Here is a 19,331-nt window from a genome sequence, read left to right as displayed (position 1 = left end):
TAGAATTGGACCATAAAGAAAGCTGAGCAGTGAAGAACTGAATCACCAGAAATGACCTTGATGCTGGGAAGTTCAAAGACAGATAGACAAGGAGACAACAGAGGATGAGATGGTTGGATGGCATTGCTGACTCAGTGGACCTGAGTTTGAGCAAGCTCTGGGAGTTAGTGGTGGACAGGGAACCCTGGAGTGCTACAGTCCATGGGGTCGCAAAGAATCAGACATGACTAAGCAGCTGAATTGTATTGCTTCTTTGGACTTCCCTGGTGCCTCAATTGGTAAAGAATATGTCCATAATACAGGAGATATGGGTTCAATCCCTGGGTTGGGAAGGTCCCCTGGAGGAGGAAATGGCAACACACTCCAGTATTCTTGCCAAAGAAATACCATGGATAGAGGAGCCTGGTGGGCTCCAGTTCTTGGGGTCGCAAAGAGTTGGACACGACTGAGCAACAAAACCACCATCATCCATGCTTCTCTATTAAAAGAAAAAAAAAATTAACACCACAGCTATATTTCTTTCCATTACCAGTGTCATAACCCTAGTCTGAAAGTTAATGTCCTCATACCTCAGGTATTAACACTGTCTCTCATCTGGCACCTTTATCTTAGTTTGCTTTTTCTAATTACTCTTGAATACAATTGCAGAATTGTTTCCTCATCCACTGATTAATTAAAATGTTATTGAGGAACAGTATATATTGGGTATATTCTAGAAGCAGAGGGTCCTCTGGTGAGTAAACAAAGATTGATTATCTTTCTGATACACACCGATAAGAAAAATGGTGGCTAGTTTTTTTCAAATCACATAAACAGATATTCAATTTCAACCTTAATGATGACAAGGGAAACATTTCTGAGGGAGTGATAATTGAGGTAAAATATGAAGGGTGAGTAAGTTTGGAATTCAGGAAAATTGTGGAGGCTGAGGAGGGAATACTTTTCCAGGTAGGTGGAATAATTTATACAATTCTCTGTGGTATAAGTGCACCTGGCATTTAAAAAAAAAAAATGAAGGAAAGCTGTGTGGCTTAAGCATTGACTTGAAAAGAAGCTTCTGAGCATTTTGTGGATGATACTTTTACGGGCCAGTCCACATATGCTTTTACAGTCAACTAGAAGGATTTTTAAAAAATTTGTTTTAAGACCAGTGGGAATTGTTTGAAATATTTTTCTGAAACCTGACTTGTTATATTGGTGTTTCAGTATACACTCCCTAAGTCTTTCTAGATAATATTTATTCTTAGGGCTCCCTTTATAATTATCTATAATATGGCTTCACTGAAAAGTGGAAACAGATGGCTCACTAATCTCCTATATGGTTTTGTTTTAATTCAGGGTATATTGAGCACCCACTGTGTGTGCCATGGACTGTTCTGGGCACTTAGGGTACATCAGCAAGAGCACCAAAGATCTCTGTTAACATGGGGCTTGCATTCTAACCACACTTGAGTCAGTTTTATGTGTGTACTGCAGCACAGTATGGGCTTCCCTGATAGCTCAGTTGGTAAAGAATCCACCTGCAATGCAGGAGACCCCAGTTTGATTCCTGGGTCAGGAAGATCTGCTGGAGAAGGGATAGGCTACCCACTCCAATATTCTTGGGCTTCCCTTTTGGCTCAGCTGGTAAATAATCTGCCTGCAATGTGGGAGACCTGAGTTCGATCCCTGGGTTGGGACGATCCCCTAGAGAAAGGAAAGGCTGCCCACTCCAGTATTCTCGACTGGAGAATTCCATGGACTGTATAGCCCATGGGGTCGCAAGGACTGACATGACTGAGCAATACTGTCATAACCTGTGCAGTTTGAGAATAGGAAAGCCAAAAGTGACTTCAAAAGTTTCTAGTTGTATGGGACCGCAATTTTGCAGTAGATAACTAAGTTCTGCTTTAGATAACTTAAGAAACGTGAGAAAGATTTATTGTAAGGATAGTGTAACATCTTATAGAACCAGCCACTGTCTTTTTCATTGTCTCGTCTTTTTGGTGCATTGCTTGTCTGCCTGATTCATCAATCTTGATACAGAATAACTTTCATTTTACACATCTCTTGGGGTTTACATCCCCTTTCTTCTGAAGACCTGTCATACTGAGACTGGAATTTCAGAATTCTAGTTCAACTTGACGAGAGAAAGATTCTCATTTTTGGTTCAGGCACCCCCCAATTCTGGGATAAAAATTGTGGTTAAAGAAGATGGGGTAAACTTGTGTTAACATAGCTACTACCTCTGTAATCCTGTATGCTAGAAAATGGAGTGAGGGGCAGGGAGAAGGGGAAATTTTAAGAAAATAGATTTGCAAAATGGGTCAGCCAATAAATATGTGTCTATTGTACTAATATAGCCACCTCTTTCAATGCAAGGAAATTGGGATCTAGAGAAGGACAAGAATTCACTAAGATTGTAGAGTGGAATTAAGTGGTCTCCTCTTATCCTGCCTGCCTGTATTCACTCATTTTCTTTCCCTCTTCTGAAATTTCTTTTTTATTCTTCACTATGACTTTCAAGGTCAGTCCCTTCAACATCATGGGATCCTCTTTCCCTTCTCTGCAGTTTTACAAGCCTTAAAATTCATATCACCCAATTTTAGCACAACTACAGTCATATTATACAGACTTATTTTCTAGATTTTTTTGTTGACTGTTCTCTTTGGGTTTCCCTGTTGTCTCAGATGGTAAAAAAAATCTGTGTGTGATACAGGTCCCAGTTTCAGTCCCTGGATCAGGAAGATACCCTGGACAAAGGAATGACAACACACACAGTATTCTTGCCTGGAATATTCCATGGAAAGAGGAACATGGCAGGCTACAGTCTATAGGGTGGCAACAAGTTGGACACAACTGAGTGACTAACTCTTTTTCACTATCATGACTTTAACCTTCTCTATTTCCACATAATCTGCTACAACTTGGAACAGTAAGATTGACTTTTAGTGTTTATTGGGTACATTGTAGGTTGAAGATTCCAAATGATACCTACTAGTGCACTTTAATCTTATTCAGTTCAGTTCAGTTGCTCAGTCGTGTCTGACTCTTTGCGACTCCATGAATCACAGCACGCCGGGCCTCCCTGTCCATCACCAACTCCTGGAGTTCACTTAAACTCATGCCCATTGAATTGGTGATGCCATCCAACCATCTCATCTTCTGTTGTCCCCTTCTCCTCCTGCCCCTAATCCCTCCCAGCATCAGGGTCTTTTCCAATGAGTCAACAATTCTCATGAGGTGGCCAAAGTACTGGAGTTTCAGCTTCAGTATCAGTCCCTCCAGCTAACATCCAGGACTGATCTCCTTTAGGATGGATTGGTTGGATCTCCTTGCAGTCCAAGGGACTCTCAAGAGTCTTCTCCAACACCACAGTTCAAAAGCATCAATTCTTCGGCGCTCAGCTTTCTTCATAGTCCAACTCTCACATCCATACATGACCACAGGAAAAACCACAGCCTTGACTAGACATACCTTTGTTGGCAAAGTAATATCTCTGTTTTTCAGTGTGCTATCTAGGTTGGTCATAACTTTTCTTCCAAGGAGTAAGCATCTTTTAATTTCATGGCTGCAATCACCATCTGCAGTGATTTTGGAGCCCAAAAAAATTAAGTCTGACACTGTTTCCACTGTTTCCCCATCTATCTGCCAGGAAGTGATGGGACCAGATGCCATGATCTTAGTTTTCTGAATGTTGAGCTTTAAGCCAACTTTTTCACTCTCCTCTTTCACTTTCATCAAGAGGCTTTTTAGTTCCTCTTCACTTTCTGCCATAAGGGTGGTGTCATCTGCATATCTGTGGCTATTGATATTTCTCCCGGCAATTTTGATTCCAGCTTGTGCTTCTTTCAGCCCAGCGTTTCTCATGATGTACTCTGCATAGAAGTTAAATAAGCAGGGTTACAATATACACCCTTGACATACTCCTTTTCCTATTTGGAACCAGTCTGTTGTTCCATGTCCAGTTCTAACTGTTGCTTCCTGACCTGCATACAGGTTTCTCAAGAGGCAGGTCAGGTGGTCTGGTATTCCCATCTCTTTCAGAATTTTCCACAGTTTATTGTGATCCACACAGTCAAAGGCTTGGCATAGTCAATAAAGCAGAAATAGATGTTTTTCTGGAACTCTCTTGCTTTTTCCATGATCCAGCGGATGTTGGCAATTTGATTTCTGGTTCCTCTGCCTTTTCTAAAACCAGCTTGAACATCTGCAAGTTCACATTTCACGTAGTGCTGAAGCCTGACTTGGAGAATTTTGAGCATTACTTTAATAGCGTGTGAGATGAGTGCAGTTGTGCGGTAGTTTGACCATTCTTTGGCATTGCCTTTCTTTGGGGTTGGTAGTACCACTTAAAATAATATTACAAGACAAGGCACACAATTTCAGTGAATTTATGTGGACAGTACAAGCATTTTTGGAGTCAGAGACTTTTGGTTCCAGTCTATATTGCCCACGTGATCTTGTGCAAATTATCTGACCTCTCAACCATCCTTCTATCATCATCTGTTTCAAAGGATTATTTGGAAGACTGAGAAAATACATCCAATTATTCCTTCACTCTTCAAATATTTAAATGCCGGCTATGCACCAGATACTCGTCTAAGTAACAGAGATGATGTGATGAAGAAAAACAGGCAAAAGTCCCTCACTTCAAGTTCTTTGCATATATCTTGGTCCATAATACAATTTCAACAAGCAAAGATTTATTCCCATTTAGAAAAATTGTCTGTAGCTACACAATCTTATTGCTTCAGATGTGTAAAGAATGGAATCTTTGCAAACCTGGCAGACTTTTTTTCTTGATCACCTTTTATCTGAGTTTTATATACATTGACTAAACTCACATTCATGAGATCACCTAAGTATCATACATCTTCCTGTTTTTACATTTATTTTCTTATAATTAACTTGGATTTCATAGATGATATATCTTTGAAGAAAATTTGAAATGAAAGGATGTTCAAGAAGAAATGTATCTATTGTCTCAGTATAAAGACATACTATTCAATGAAGAGAATATGAAACTTGACATTTGGTATATTTTCTCATCTTTTGAATTGCCTCGAGACTGGACTCCATATTACCACTGCCCTGTATCTGTCATGCCTCTGTTTAAAAATGCCATTGACATTACTTACATATTTAGGTTTTGGTAATGAAAGCTTGATTGACTCTATGTCTACACAAACACACTCTTCAGTGCATTGACCTGTCTCTGACTTCTTGATAATCAACAGCTCTTTGTCTTTGTATGATGTTGATTATTTGAAATTGGAACAGATATTGATAATTTGATTAACGTTAATGTCCAAAGACAGAATGAAACACAGATCCTTTTCTTTATAATGGGAAAACAGGAAATTACTTTACTGAATGTAAGGCTAGCTTCTTGAATATTTAGTAATTAATGACTAGTAAGTTGAGCCAAAATACTGGGTAATTTCAAATTAAAAATAGCATACTTGATTGTATGTGAACATAGCATACACACTCATCCAGTTCAAAACCAATCCCACTTAACTTTCCTGAGAGTGGTTTACTTGGTTTTGCCAGTCTGGGTAACACCATTTTTAAACTCTTTATCCCCCAAATTGTCTATTAGAACAAATGATATTACTGTAGTGAACTCCTGTGTATCAACAATTTCAACATGGTTCACAAGAGTCAGATATGACTTAGCAACTAACCACTATTCTGTAATAATCCCCAAGGCCCTCTTTATCATACAGTTGATTTGTTAGAAAAGATAGGTTCTTTGTCCTATAGAATGGCTCACATTCTAGCTTTAGCTGATATTTTGTATTATGCTCAGCTTGTATTTCCTGTAAGCTATGAGTTAGATCTGGGGCCATGATTATATTCAAGTTAAATTGAGTTTTATATGAGTACTTCATATGTGGTTATATGTATTATCTTGCAAGAAATCATAAGACATGTAATATGTGCCTTCATTTTTAGTGATGTCAAGATTGGTCAGTGCCTTCAGGTATATCAACGTGATTCCTCCAACTTGTTTGAGTTCCCATCGATATTTCTTCTGATTATTTTAACAACCAGGATGATAATGGCTTTGTCCTATTACTGTATTCAGGGTTGCCAAAATGTTTTTCCTAATATCATCTTTGCTGGGAGGGATTGGAGGCAGGAGGAGAAGGAGATGACAGAGGAAGAGATGGCTGAATGGCATCACTGACTCGATGCACATGAATTTGAGTGAATTCCGGAAGTTGGTGATAGACAGGGAGGCCTGGCGTGCTGCAGTTCATGGGGTCACAAAGAGTTGGACACGACTGAGCGACTGAACTGAACTGAGGTGGTATGAAAAAGTAAAGTAAATGTTTGCTGCTTTCCCTTTATCATTTTTTATATTAATGAGTTTGTGGGTGTCTGTAACCTCCAGTGTTGTCCAATGAATAATTGCTTAGTATTATTATGAACTCAAAGCTGTTTGTGTATTTGCTATGTATCAATCCAGTGCACTTATTATCCTTCTTGATAACCAAGCTGTACTATCCTGAATCAGCAGAAGCCCATTAGAATTGACTTTTGTGGGCAACAGGGGCTTAACTTTAATAATCAGATAGACCTGAAAAACATAGATATCAATATTTAATTGCACTCAAGGTGGATTTTTGACTCAAGACAATGAAAATTACAAAAGCATAATTAGAGAACGACTATGTCATGCTCTGGAATGATAAATACAGGAAGGTAGAGGGGATTCTCATTCTCATTCCCTGTTTTCTTCTTCAGAAAGGAATTTCTAATAACCCTTAATCAGTATGGTCTAAGGAAGGGATATGGTTTCATATGAACTCTATTTTTTGTGTCCTAATGCTCTTGTCCCACTCATACTTAGTAATGAAGTTTCAAGAATATTATTGCTAAAACTGAGTTTTTGCTGATGTACTAGCTCAGAGTAGAGTTCTTATAGTCTGACTTTTTACCGGTAAAAAGCTTAATTCCTTCTGTGGAACCACACTCTGCAAACTCTGATTTGCAACTTTCAAATCAGAATATTATATAACCATACTTGAACATTTTGATGGCTCAGTTGCTCTATGTGAACAAAATTCTTTGTTTTTTTACTATTAGAGGTGATTTTTATATCTCCTTGGTGAGAAAAATTACTTCAAATATGAGCTTGATCTAAAGACAGATTTTCTATAAGTTTTGGCAGTACAATTCAACAGCTTTCTGCTACAATTTTTGTCATTACTTTAATTCATTTATAATGCATAAACATGTAGATTGTAACACTACATAATCTTGTATCTTAATTTACATAGGCCACCTCAGTTTAGTTCAGTTCAGTTGCTCAGTTGTGTCTCTTTGCAACCCAATGAACCACAGCATGCCAGACCTCCCTGTCCATCACCAATTCCCGGAGTTTACCAAAGCTCATGTCCATTGAGTCGGTGATGCCATCCAACCATCTCATCCTCTGTCATCCCCTTCTCCTCCTGCCCTCAATCTTTCCCAGCATCAGGGGCTTTTCAAATGAGTCAGCTCTTCGTATCAGGTCTCCGAAGTATTGGAGTTTCAACTTCAACATCAGTCCTTCCAATGAACACCCAGGACTAATCTCCTTTAGGGTGAACTGATTGGATCTCCTTGCAGCCCAGGGGACTCTCAAGAGTCTTCTCCAACACCACAGTTCAAAAGCATCAATTCTTCAGTGCTCAGCTTTCTTTATAGTCGAACTCTCACATCCATACATGAGTACTGGGGGAAAACCATAGCCTTGACTAGACGGACCTTTGTTGGCAAAGTAATGTCTCTGCTTTTTAATATGCCGTCTAGGTTGGTCATAAATTTACTTCCAAGGAGTAAGCATCTTTAAATTTCATGGCTGCAATCACCATCTGCAGTGATTTTGGAGCCCCAAAAAATTAAGTCTGACACTGTTTCCACTGTTTCCCCATCTATTTGCCATGAAGTGATGGGACTGGATGCCATGATCTTAGTTTTCTGAATGTTGAGCTTTAAGCCAACGTTTTCACTCTCTTCTTTCACTTTCACCAAGAGGCTTTTTAGTTCCTCTTCACTTTCTGCCATAAGGGTGGTGTCATCTGCGTATCTGAGGTTATTGATATTTCTCCTGGCTATTTTGATTCCAGCTTGTGCTTCTTTCAGCCCAGCATTTCTCATGATGTACTCTGCATAGAAGTTAAATAAGCAGGGTGACAATATACAGCCTTGAGGTACTCCTTTTCCTATTTGGAACCAGTCTGTTGTTCCATGTCCAGTTCTAACTGTTGCTTCCTGACCTGCATACAGGTTTCTCAAGAGGCAGGTCAGGCGGTTTGGTATTCCCATCTCTTTCAGAATTTTCCACAGTTTATTGTGATTCACACAATCAAATGCTTTGGCATAGTCAGTAAAGCAGAAATAGATGTTTTTCTGGAACTCTCTTGTTTTTTTGATGATCCAGCAGGTGTTGGCAATTTGATCTCTGGTTCCTCTGCCATTTTTAAATGCAGCTTGAACATATGGAAGTTCACGGTTCACATATTGCTGAAGCCTGGCTTCGAGAATTTTGAGCATTACTTTGCTAGTGTGTGAAATGAGTGCAATTCTGTGTTAGTTTGAGCAATCTTTGGCCTTGCCTTTCTTTTGGATTGGAATGAAAACTGACCTTTTTCAGTCCTGTGGCCACTGCTGAGTTTTCCAAATTTGCTGACATGTTGAGTGCAGCACTTTCACAGAATCATCTTTTAGGATTGTACATTCAATTTAACTATAAAACAAACTCATTTTATATGAAAATCCATTTCTAATATATATATATAAATTATTTTAACTTGAAAATGGTCAGGATAAGGGCTCAAAAACCTAGACCCATGGGCCAAATTCAGGAAAACACCTAATTTTTTTTAAAAACTGTATTGGAATATTTGGCAGCTTTGCTAATAGAAGGACAAAGTCAAATATATAATCTACAAAGATAAATATATTTATTATCAGGACATTTTCAGAGAAAGTTTACTAACTCCTGATTAATACTTCTAGAATTTGCTTTGTACTTATTCATAATGATACTCTCAGAAAGCTGCCATGGAACTACCATGCCTGAATATGGAAAAGAGAAATTGTTTTCCTCAAATACAATTCTTGCAGCATTAGCTAGAAATAATTTTTTTTAAGTGCTTTATCTCCATCAGCTGAGGTGGCTCAGTGGAAAAGAATCTGCCTGCCAAGCAGCAGAAACAGATCCAATCCCTGGGTTGGGAAGATGCCCTGGGGAAGGAAATGTCAACCCACTCCAGTATTCTTGCCTCAAAAATCCCATAGACAGAGGAGCCTGTAGTGTTTAAAGTCCATGGGGCTGCAAAGAATCGGACACAACTGAGCAACTAAACAACAACAATAATCTTCATCTCATAGTAGGAGATCAATAAAGGCTTAAGTGAATGAATACATGGTGAATACATGGATGAATTATAGTTCAAAGTCTTTAATGATTAGCGAAATCAACTACAAGAAGCCTACACTACATTCTTGTTTCTGTGTTATTGTTGTTCAGGTACTAAGTTATGTCTGACTCTTTGTGACCCCAGGGACTGCAGCATACCAGGCTTCACTGTTCTTTACTATTCCTGTAGTTTGCTCAGATTCATGTCCTTAGAATGAGAAAGACTAGCAATCTCTTCAAGAAAATTTGAGATATCAAGGGAACATTTCATGTAAAGATGGGCATGATAAATGACAGAAATGGTTAAGAACTTATTTCTATAGCTCTAGTGATAGTATAACTATCATGGGAAGACCATACAATTAATCACAAACTAACAGCCAAACAAATATTAACAATATTGTTTTATATACAACCCTTTGCTATATCACATATTAAATACTTACTTGCTTGTAACAAAGGCCAGGTGAGATTAGGTATCCATTTTCCTTGCTTGTGTTTTTGGTGAAAAGTAACTCTTCTGAAACATTCTACTTGTATTTCTAATCATGAAGAAAGACATCTGGTCTGCTTTTGGTCACCCATTTTTACTGTAAACTCTAAAAATGTTAATGGACTGATTCCCATTTATTCTGTTTGACAATCCTTAGAGTTAATAAGGTTGGTGGTATGTTGAGATCTGAAATTTACTTTTTTATGTATATAAAAAGCCTCATATAAGTACAAAGAGCAGTTGGTTATCTGACTTTAACAGTTCAGAGAATTCAGACCAGTTCAAGATCCTGAATTCCGGAACTTGTGTAGTTTAGCTCATTCAAAGTATCATTTCTAAATTTCATTACGAACCTCTTATAAAGTTTGCAAGGGGCTAGATTCATTTCCTATGAAGTTGTCCTTTTACCCCCACAATGAAAAAAAATGAAAATATATTGTTTCACATATTTTGTACAATTTACCTCTACTTCAGTCCAGTCATTCTATACTTCTTGTGATAATTCATAAGTTTATTTTCAATTGAATCTGAGGCGCACATTAAAATACTTGCCTGGTGAAATGTGAGTTTAATTCCTGGGTCAGTTCACCATCTTGAGCCAAAAGAGCCTTCAGTAAATCTTCACAGGTGCGTCTTTAATAATGTTTGTAGTATATGTAACAGATGTCACTTAAATCTGATCCTATGGCCTTCTGTGATAGGCTTCTGGCTGTAGCACCCTTTGGTCAACATGTTGACAACTTATGCCTTACTTAGATGGCTTATCTCTCTTAGAAGTTTCTGTGCCCTTAAACTCTTCTTTGTGCCTATTAGTTTACAACCAGATATAGTTATGATCATCAATATTTTCCCAATGTAAAGTGTATAGTTCTAACATATATAATATAGAATACAGAGATTAAAGAGTTCACAGGTCTTGAAGGTTTTTGATATTAGCCTAGTCATTTTATGTTTTACAGCTGTTTCCTCACCTGTAAAATAGGGTATGATATTATCTTCTAGATCATTCTTTTATCCTGATGCTAGCAAATTGTGTATTTCAACAAGCATTTATCAAAGAAATTTTTGTATTTATACTTTTGTGGTAACTTTTCAATTCTAATCTAGAATTTACCTTAGTGTGTTTCATTTGTTATGCATTGCATCTATTTCAATTTTGTACTGAATGTTCAGTTTGATCCCCCCTCCTCCAAGCTATTGATTCCCCTTAAAGGTGAAGCAATTACATTGCCTACCCAGTTGTGGGCATAAACAGCCCTGCCTACTCATTAATCACTGGAATGAGTTTCCTAGTGTCTCTACATGTCAGACTGTTGGAGTCTCATAGTCTGTGGTGAGTCAGTAGCTGTTGAGGCACTGTGAGTACAAGCGGAATACCTCTCCATATGGTAATATAATGGATTAGTTCAATTCATCTGGCAAGCCTCTTCAAGACCAGCTTGCATCAACATGGCTTCTTCTAGGGCTGGAGGCTAATGGTGGTCAAGGTCAATTCTCACCCACCATTTCTGTGTTGAACAGGCACACTCTGGCCATATGCTGATCCCCACCTAGAAACTTCAAGGTTCCTCCAGACTCTCCATGATAGGTATCCTCTCAAACAACACATTTCCCATTCTTGTTCCACCCCTCCACTATAATCAAGAGTGAAATAGAACCTACCCTTTGATGGATCATATCTACAAAGATACGGAGAAGAAGCGCAGCAGGTAGATCAAACTTTATTGAACTGTGTCTACATGATTAAAAAGTGGGCATTTAACATGCAGATTCTTAGATCATCCTTAATGGAGAGAGGTAGAGACAGGCTAATAATGACACTAACTCAAGAAGTAATTTGTGAGAAGCTGAGCATAAGAAGAGCTCCTCTAGTGACCAGGTTTAAAAAATGTATCTCTGAGTTGATCTCCCTCCCCAGAGTACCCAAAATAGAACCCAGAAACACTTGGGCACCTGGTGGATTTCTTTCTATGGAAGTCTCTTGAGATAACAACTCTTGATATGGGTACTCATATGCCCATGGAAAGTAGTGGAATCAGTGAGTTTTCTCCAGGAGGTTTTTACTATCAGTGAGTATGAAGGAAACAGAACAAGAAAACAAGATCAAGGACGATTCTCTGTAGTGACTACAGATGCCAGACAGTTAGACTTGGCTGTGATTACATGTGAGACATCTTTATTTGAGAACTTCCAGAAATATCCGTGGTGTACAGTGAGTGAGAGGACTGACATCACTGTTCATATACAGGTAGACTATTAAGCCAGTAAGTAGTTGGGTAGCATGGTAATAATAACTAACACTTATCAAGTGCTTTCTGTGTACCAAGAAATGTTCCAAGTACCTCTTACTTGTAGTAACTTGTTTAATCTCTGTGACCTATCTTGTAAGTCTATTACTATTAATAAGTTGGTACAAAAGTAATTGCAGTTTTAGATGGTGAATTTTAAATCATTCTAACTAGGCTCAAACACATCTTTATGAATCAAAATAGGAGTCATTACAACCAACACATTTTTGCCAACAAGAAATAAGTTTTATTTCTGTAGCATAAAAATTCATGCTTCAGGATTCAACAACCTCTTGGAAAGCATTTTCTGCCTCCTGCTGGTTGTAGAAGTGTTTTCTCTGCAAAAAGTTGTTACAAATTCAAAACTGCAATTTTGCAACCACCTAATACACAAGAATATTCATTGGAAGGACTGGTGCTGAAGCCCCAGTATTTTGGCCACCTGATGCGAAGAACTGAATCATTGGAAAAGACCCCAATGCTGGGAAAGATTGAAGGCAGGGAAGTAGAAGGGGACAACAGAGGATGAGATGGTTGGATGGCATCACTGACTCGATGGACATGAGTTTGCGCAAGCTCCAGGAGTTGGTGATGGACAGGGAAGCTTGACATGCTGCAGTCCATAGGGTTGGACACAATTGAGTGACTGAACTGAACTGAACACATAATAAGTTGCTAAAGAACTCAGTGTCAACCATTCTATGATCATTCAGCATTTGAAGCAAATTGAAAATGTGAAAAAGCTGGATAACTGATTGCCTCATGAACTGACCAGAAATCCAAAATATCTTTGTTTAAGAAAATGCAGTCTTCTCTCATTCTCCACAACAATGGACCATTTCTCAATAAGGTTGTGATTTGAGATGAAAACTGGATTTTATATGACAACTGGCGATGACCAGCTAAGTGGTTGGACCCAGAAGAAGCTCCAAAGCACTTCCCAAAGCCAAACTTGTACCAAAAAAAAAAAATCATGGTCACTATTTGGTGGTCTGTTGCTGGTCTGATTCACTACAGCTTCTGAATCTCAGCAAAACATCTGAGAGTAACAGCAAATTGATGAGATGTACCAAAAACTGTAACACCTGCAACCGGCATTGGTCAACAGAAAGGGCCCAGTTTTTCTCCATGACAACGCTCAACTGCACATGGTACAACCAGCACTTCAAAAGTTAAATGAATTGGGCTACAAAGTTTGCCTTATTCATCTTGCCTCATCAGCCTTATTCTCCTGACCTCTCATCAACCGACTACTTTTTCTAGCATCTTGACAACTTTTTGCATGGAAAATGCTTCCACAACCAGTAGGACACAGAAAATACTTTCCAAGAGTTTATTGAATCCTGAAGCATGTATTTTTATGCCATAGGAATAAACAAACTTACTTCTCATTGGCAAAAATGTCTTGATTGTAATGATTCATATTTTGATTCATGAAGGTGTGTTTGAGCCTTGTTAGAATGATTTAAAATTCAGATCACAAACTACAATTATGTTTACACCACTGTAATAAACTGGAAGAGGTCTTCTACAATCCAGAGCAATTTTTTTAAATGTTAAAATGGAAATAACAAGTGAGAAGATAAATAAATGAGAGAACTGGATAGTCTATGATCATAGAAATTACAAGAGAGGAAAAAATGAATGGAGGAGAAACCATGGAAGAGAAGGGCCCCTAGGTTACAATAGAATCTTGTGTTTTTGGTTGAGTAGGGCACAGTAAGGACCAGCAGAGTGAAAGAAAACCAGCAAACATTTAGCCATACACCAGTGAGATTTCTGAACTTCAAAAATTAAGAAGAAATACTCAACAAATAATGAGTAAATTATATTTCAAACTTAGAGAAAATTTCATAACCTGTGTACCCACCATCTATGTTGAACAAATATCAGTATTTTTGCTATATGCTTCAAATATTTTTTAAACTAAAATACAAATTTCATATAACTAAAACTCCTCTCAACCATCCTACTTCTCTTCTTTCCCTCTGTGGAGTTGAGGACTCCCTCAGGTGATATGCATCTTTTCTACTTATTTTTAAAAATATTTTACTGTATATATGTGTGTGTGTGTGTGTTTATAAGTATACATTGTTTCATGTTTTTAAATAGACAAAATTGTTGTATGTTACATATTTCTGATTTTTTTTTAATTTTGGGGATTTATTTAGGTTAAAGTATAACTAGACAACTAGATAGCTATATATAGCTCTAGTTCATACTTTAAACTGTAATCAACTTTATGAATAGATACCCCTTATGTCAATGTTTCCATGTAGAACATTTAAAACTAGTAAATATTAATTTCTTAAACAAATGCATAAATTTAATGCCATTATAATTGGAATCCAAAAATATTTCTGGGATTCATATATAAGTTTAATGCAATTATAATTAGAATCCCACTATCCATTTATTGAGCAGAAAGTTCTTAAATCAGGCTAATTTTATACTGAAAACTAGAACTATTTTTTAATCAACAACCAGCCACTTCCAAGATTATTATGATTTTCTCATTGCCCCACACTTACAAGGAACCTAAGTATACTCCATGTGTAAATTAAGTCCTTCAAGTCTTGGGCAGGCTGTCATATAGTAAATATTTCAGATAATTAATGCATGAAAAATATTCAATATCATCAGTTATCAAATAGAAAAGCATAACAATTAAAACAACGATTCCATTACCCATTTTTTCTCTCATGCTTTTTCTGTCTACTTGTTTTACACCAAACTGTGTCTGCTATTGTCTGGCTTCTAATAAAAACAGACACTTTAACAAAAATGCCAGATTATAGGAATATAATGTTGCTGAAGAGAATTTACGGGCAGCTGGATCAATATTCCTGATTCCCAAATCTCAATGTTAGCCTGGTGCTGCACTACGTTGGAAAAGAGAGACACATTGAGAAATAGAAAGCTGGATTATTTTACCTTCTGAGATGGCACTAAAGGACTTACACATTTCCAGTGGATTAACTACAGATGAAGAAGGAAAGCCATATACACAATATACACATGTACACATTCCCTTACACCAGAATCCTCTGAGACCTAGAGGAATATAAAATTTGGCAGGGCAAACATTTCTAACTAATTTCTTTGGACTTTTAATTTGATGGGATTTCATTTTTGTTCTTTAATTTCTCCTTGAGAAAGAAAGAATTGAAGGGGATTCAGAGTGTTCAAATTTGGGACATTGTTCATGTTGTAATTATTTGGGCTAATTGTATAATCTCTGGTGAGCTATGTTAAACAATGCAGATGGGCCTAATTTGAATGGAAAATAGAATAAAGGGAAACTATTTGCTTAGGGTATAATGCAGAATAGAAGTAATTTTATTAATGTTTCATTTTGACCTAACTTATAGTCTTCTGAGGGCAAAAATTTGAACTGTTTTTATAGCTGGTCCCAAGAGGATATCTAAAGTAGAAGTGGTTGATACTAGTAATGTAGAGGTAAGTACCTCATCATAATTGGAACAGTACTGCTCTGAAATATTACTAGTTTACTTTCCCAAAGGGTATGGCCACACCATAAGCTTCATTACTAAGCTCAATGGGTTAAGACTGTGCACATTAGAATTATCAGGGGAATGTACTCCCCTAGATACTTAAGCTTTCCCCTAGACCAATTAAATCAGACTCTCTGGGGTTGGGGTCTAGTGTTATTAAAAAGCTCCCGTGTATATCCAGTGTGCATTTGTCTTGGGTTGAGTTCCCCAGGAAACACTCTGTGACAGAAATTTGAATAAAGTGAACTGGGCAACGTTGAACTTCAGTGGTCACAGCAGAGATCTCTGCCGCAGGGAGGTCTGGAGCTGGGACAGCCCTCCGTAGGTACCCTACATTGAGGAAAGGTAGCTGAACGTCTTTGTACCCTTACATCCATACAGCTCTATATGTGGGCTACCTTTGGGGAATGAGTCTGACTTTGGGAATGGAAGCTCTTTTCTATTTAATTGAATTTCCAGGAGGCACTCAGCTCTAAGCTGTCAGCCATCAATACTACACACACAGTCAGATTCCCGAGCCCATACCACTTCCCAGGAGGACAAAGTATTGGAGTTGTCTTTTCAGGTTCCTCTCTTAAATCCTGTACAACAGGCCTCCCCACCAGAGGAAGAGGTATATGTCTGATTAGTGAAAACACGTAGGTCCAAATGCCCAGGTGGTTGTTACTCAGCGATAGTCACTGGGGAAAAGTCAGACATCATGGGTACATCTCCCCTTTGTTCTCTTTCACCCTACACAGGGATGCCCTGGAAAGTGTGTTCTCTGCTTCCTGTCTACCACTTGATAATGAGAGCCCATTACAGGAGCTGGTTCAAACCTTCAGTCACTATCTACCCTTTATGCATGCATATGACTGTCCCTGAAGCTCACATCAGGAAAAGGATAAGAGACTTGGATACACTGATAAACTCCTAGTTGCATTGGGGTTCCAATATTGTGATTCCATCCATATTTGCATTCTCACAATGTCTCTCAGTTGCTTACAACCTGTAGAGATGAGGAAAAGAAGCCAGTGTTCCTCAAATCATTTCCTGAAACATGTTGAGGAAGTAAATCATCCAAAAACAGAGATAATTACAAATTTAGTGAATGAATAATTAAGATAGTTTGGGGTGGAAGGCAATAAATTAAGAAAAAAACTCTGAAAAGTATAATGATGAAGAAAAAAGACATAAAATATCTGGAAAGTCGTTTGGATGGCATATAGCCACAGACGTGAAAATAGGGAGAGAAAGAGAGGGAGGGGAGGAAAAGGACTACTAGTGGGAGGGAATGGGAGAAAATAGTGTTCAACTGTACACTTATGAATTATAAAATCTAACTGAAATCAATCATTTTCTCTGAAAATATAAAGGACTGAAATTCTCAAAAGGTAGAAAATAATACATCATTATCTAGTAAAGGCAGTTCAAAGAAAGTAATCACAAAGCTGAAACCAAAAAACTTTAGAATAGACACTTTTCTGAGTGATTCACCTGTGCTTTGCTCTATAAAATGCTTCAAATGATAGAAAATATACACAATTTCTCAGTTTGTTTTAAAATTATAAGCTTGGCATCAAATTCTTTTAAAAAGAAGCACAAAAAATTAGACAACACTTAAAGTAGGATCCTAAGTAGGAAACATACATCAGTTTCCAGTAAGGTTAAAAATATATGACTCATAAAGCCAACAAAATGCTGAAACCATAGAGGTGATTACATAAAATCTGGACCTATATAACAGTATCATGCATTAATTTTAATACTTAGTATTCTATAAATTGTAGCCATTGCAAAAAGAGCATAACATTATAGGAAGAGATGATTTATTGAAAAATCATATCACAATTTAGTGAAGCAAAGATAACCAATTAAGAACTATAGTAATATATAAATTAATAGTCCAGGTTCGATGCATGATACTGGATGCTTGGGGCTGGTGCACTGGGAAGACCCAGAGGGATGGTAAGGGGAGGGAGGAGGGAGGGGGGTTCAGGATGGGGAACACGTGTATACCTGTGACGGATTCATGTTGATGTGTGGCAAAACCAATACAATATTGTAAAGTAATTAACCTCCAATTAAAATAAATAATTTTATATTAAAAAAAGGACAATCCACAATGGATCCCATCACAACCAAAATTAAGTCCAAATGCACCCAAAAATAAAATAAAAGCATCATCTTCTTACCCCATGGGGAAAAAAAAAATGAAATAGTGAAAGTGCAGTGAAGTGGTAATGTCATACACATGCATACACATATACATCCTTGACATGGATATATTTATAGCTGTATTTCTATATCTCTTTTGGAGATACATATGGCTCAGAAGGTAAAGAATCTGTCTGAAATGCAGAAGACCTGGGTTCAACCCCTAGGTAGGGAAAGATCCCCTGGAGGAGGACATGGCAACACACTCCAGTATTCTTGCCTGGAGAATCTCGATGGACAGAGGAGCCTGGCAAACTACAGTCCATGGATCGCAAAGAGTTGGACACAACTGAGCAACTAAGCACATCATGTGTGTATGTGTACATATTTATGTGTGTGTGTGTGTGTGTGTGTAAAACATCCACTTCTAGTCCTTTGGAGACATCTTAGTCTCACGGCCATGCCTGACTGAATGAGCAGCTAGGGATTTTGATGGATAGCTAGCAGCTTTTGCTACATATGTGGTTTTACATATTTATGATTGGTAATTCTAAATGGGCAGTAATCTTTTAGAGCATGTAATATAAGAAAATCAAAATAATTACAAAACATTTGAAAATTATAAAAACATTAGAATGAAGTTAATAAAAGCATACGTGTATTTCTTTATTTTAAAGAATCATATTAAGTGGATATAAACAATACACTAAAAATGAAGAAAGTAAATGTATTAAGTATCCCCAATGTAATTCATTACTTTAATAACAATCCAATAAAAGAAATTCCTTGTAATTCTTTCAGTTTGACAAAATGATTCAAAAAGCCATTTGGACAAACAACATATTTATAGAAAAGTAACAAAGTTGCATTCAGCCTAGAAAATATTAAGGAATACAGTATAATTTACAGTATTCAAAATATTTTGATGTTATGAGAATTAGAAGGGTCATGAAGCAGAACAGACAAGCAACAAATATTTAGTACCTAATATCTACCTGTATTTGTATATTTCTTATCTGGCTATGTATGCATATGGTGTAGGCTCTTTTGTGTGCTGTGCTAAGTTGCTTCAGTCATGTTTGACTCTGCTGCCCTATGGACCATAGCCCACTAGTCTGTCAATGAGATTTTCCAGGCAAGAATACTGGAGTGGGTTGCCATGCCCTCCTCCAGGGGATCTTCCTGACCCAGGGATCAAACCTGCATCTCTAAAGTCTCCCACTGGCAGACAGGCCCTTTACCACTAGTGCCACCTAGGAAGCCATTAGGCTCTTATCATGTGCTAATTAAGTTACTCTATTCATCAAGTTATATGTGACATTACAGTTGATTAGGCTGTGGTAACAAATTGAACCAGGCATATGATAGCTTGAAAGAATAGTTTGTATCTTGTTTATGTAATAGTCTTGAGTAGAGATTCCAAATTAGTGGTTACTGTAGTCTGTGTAAATCATTTAGGGGCCCAGCTTGTCAGAGTTTCTGTCTTTTTTAAAGTATGTCAT

Source organism: Capricornis sumatraensis, chromosome X (genome assembly GCF_032405125.1).
Source record: "Capricornis sumatraensis isolate serow.1 chromosome X, serow.2, whole genome shotgun sequence".
Lineage (NCBI taxonomy): Eukaryota > Metazoa > Chordata > Mammalia > Artiodactyla > Bovidae > Capricornis > Capricornis sumatraensis.
Note: the sequence above shows the minus strand (reverse complement) of the source record.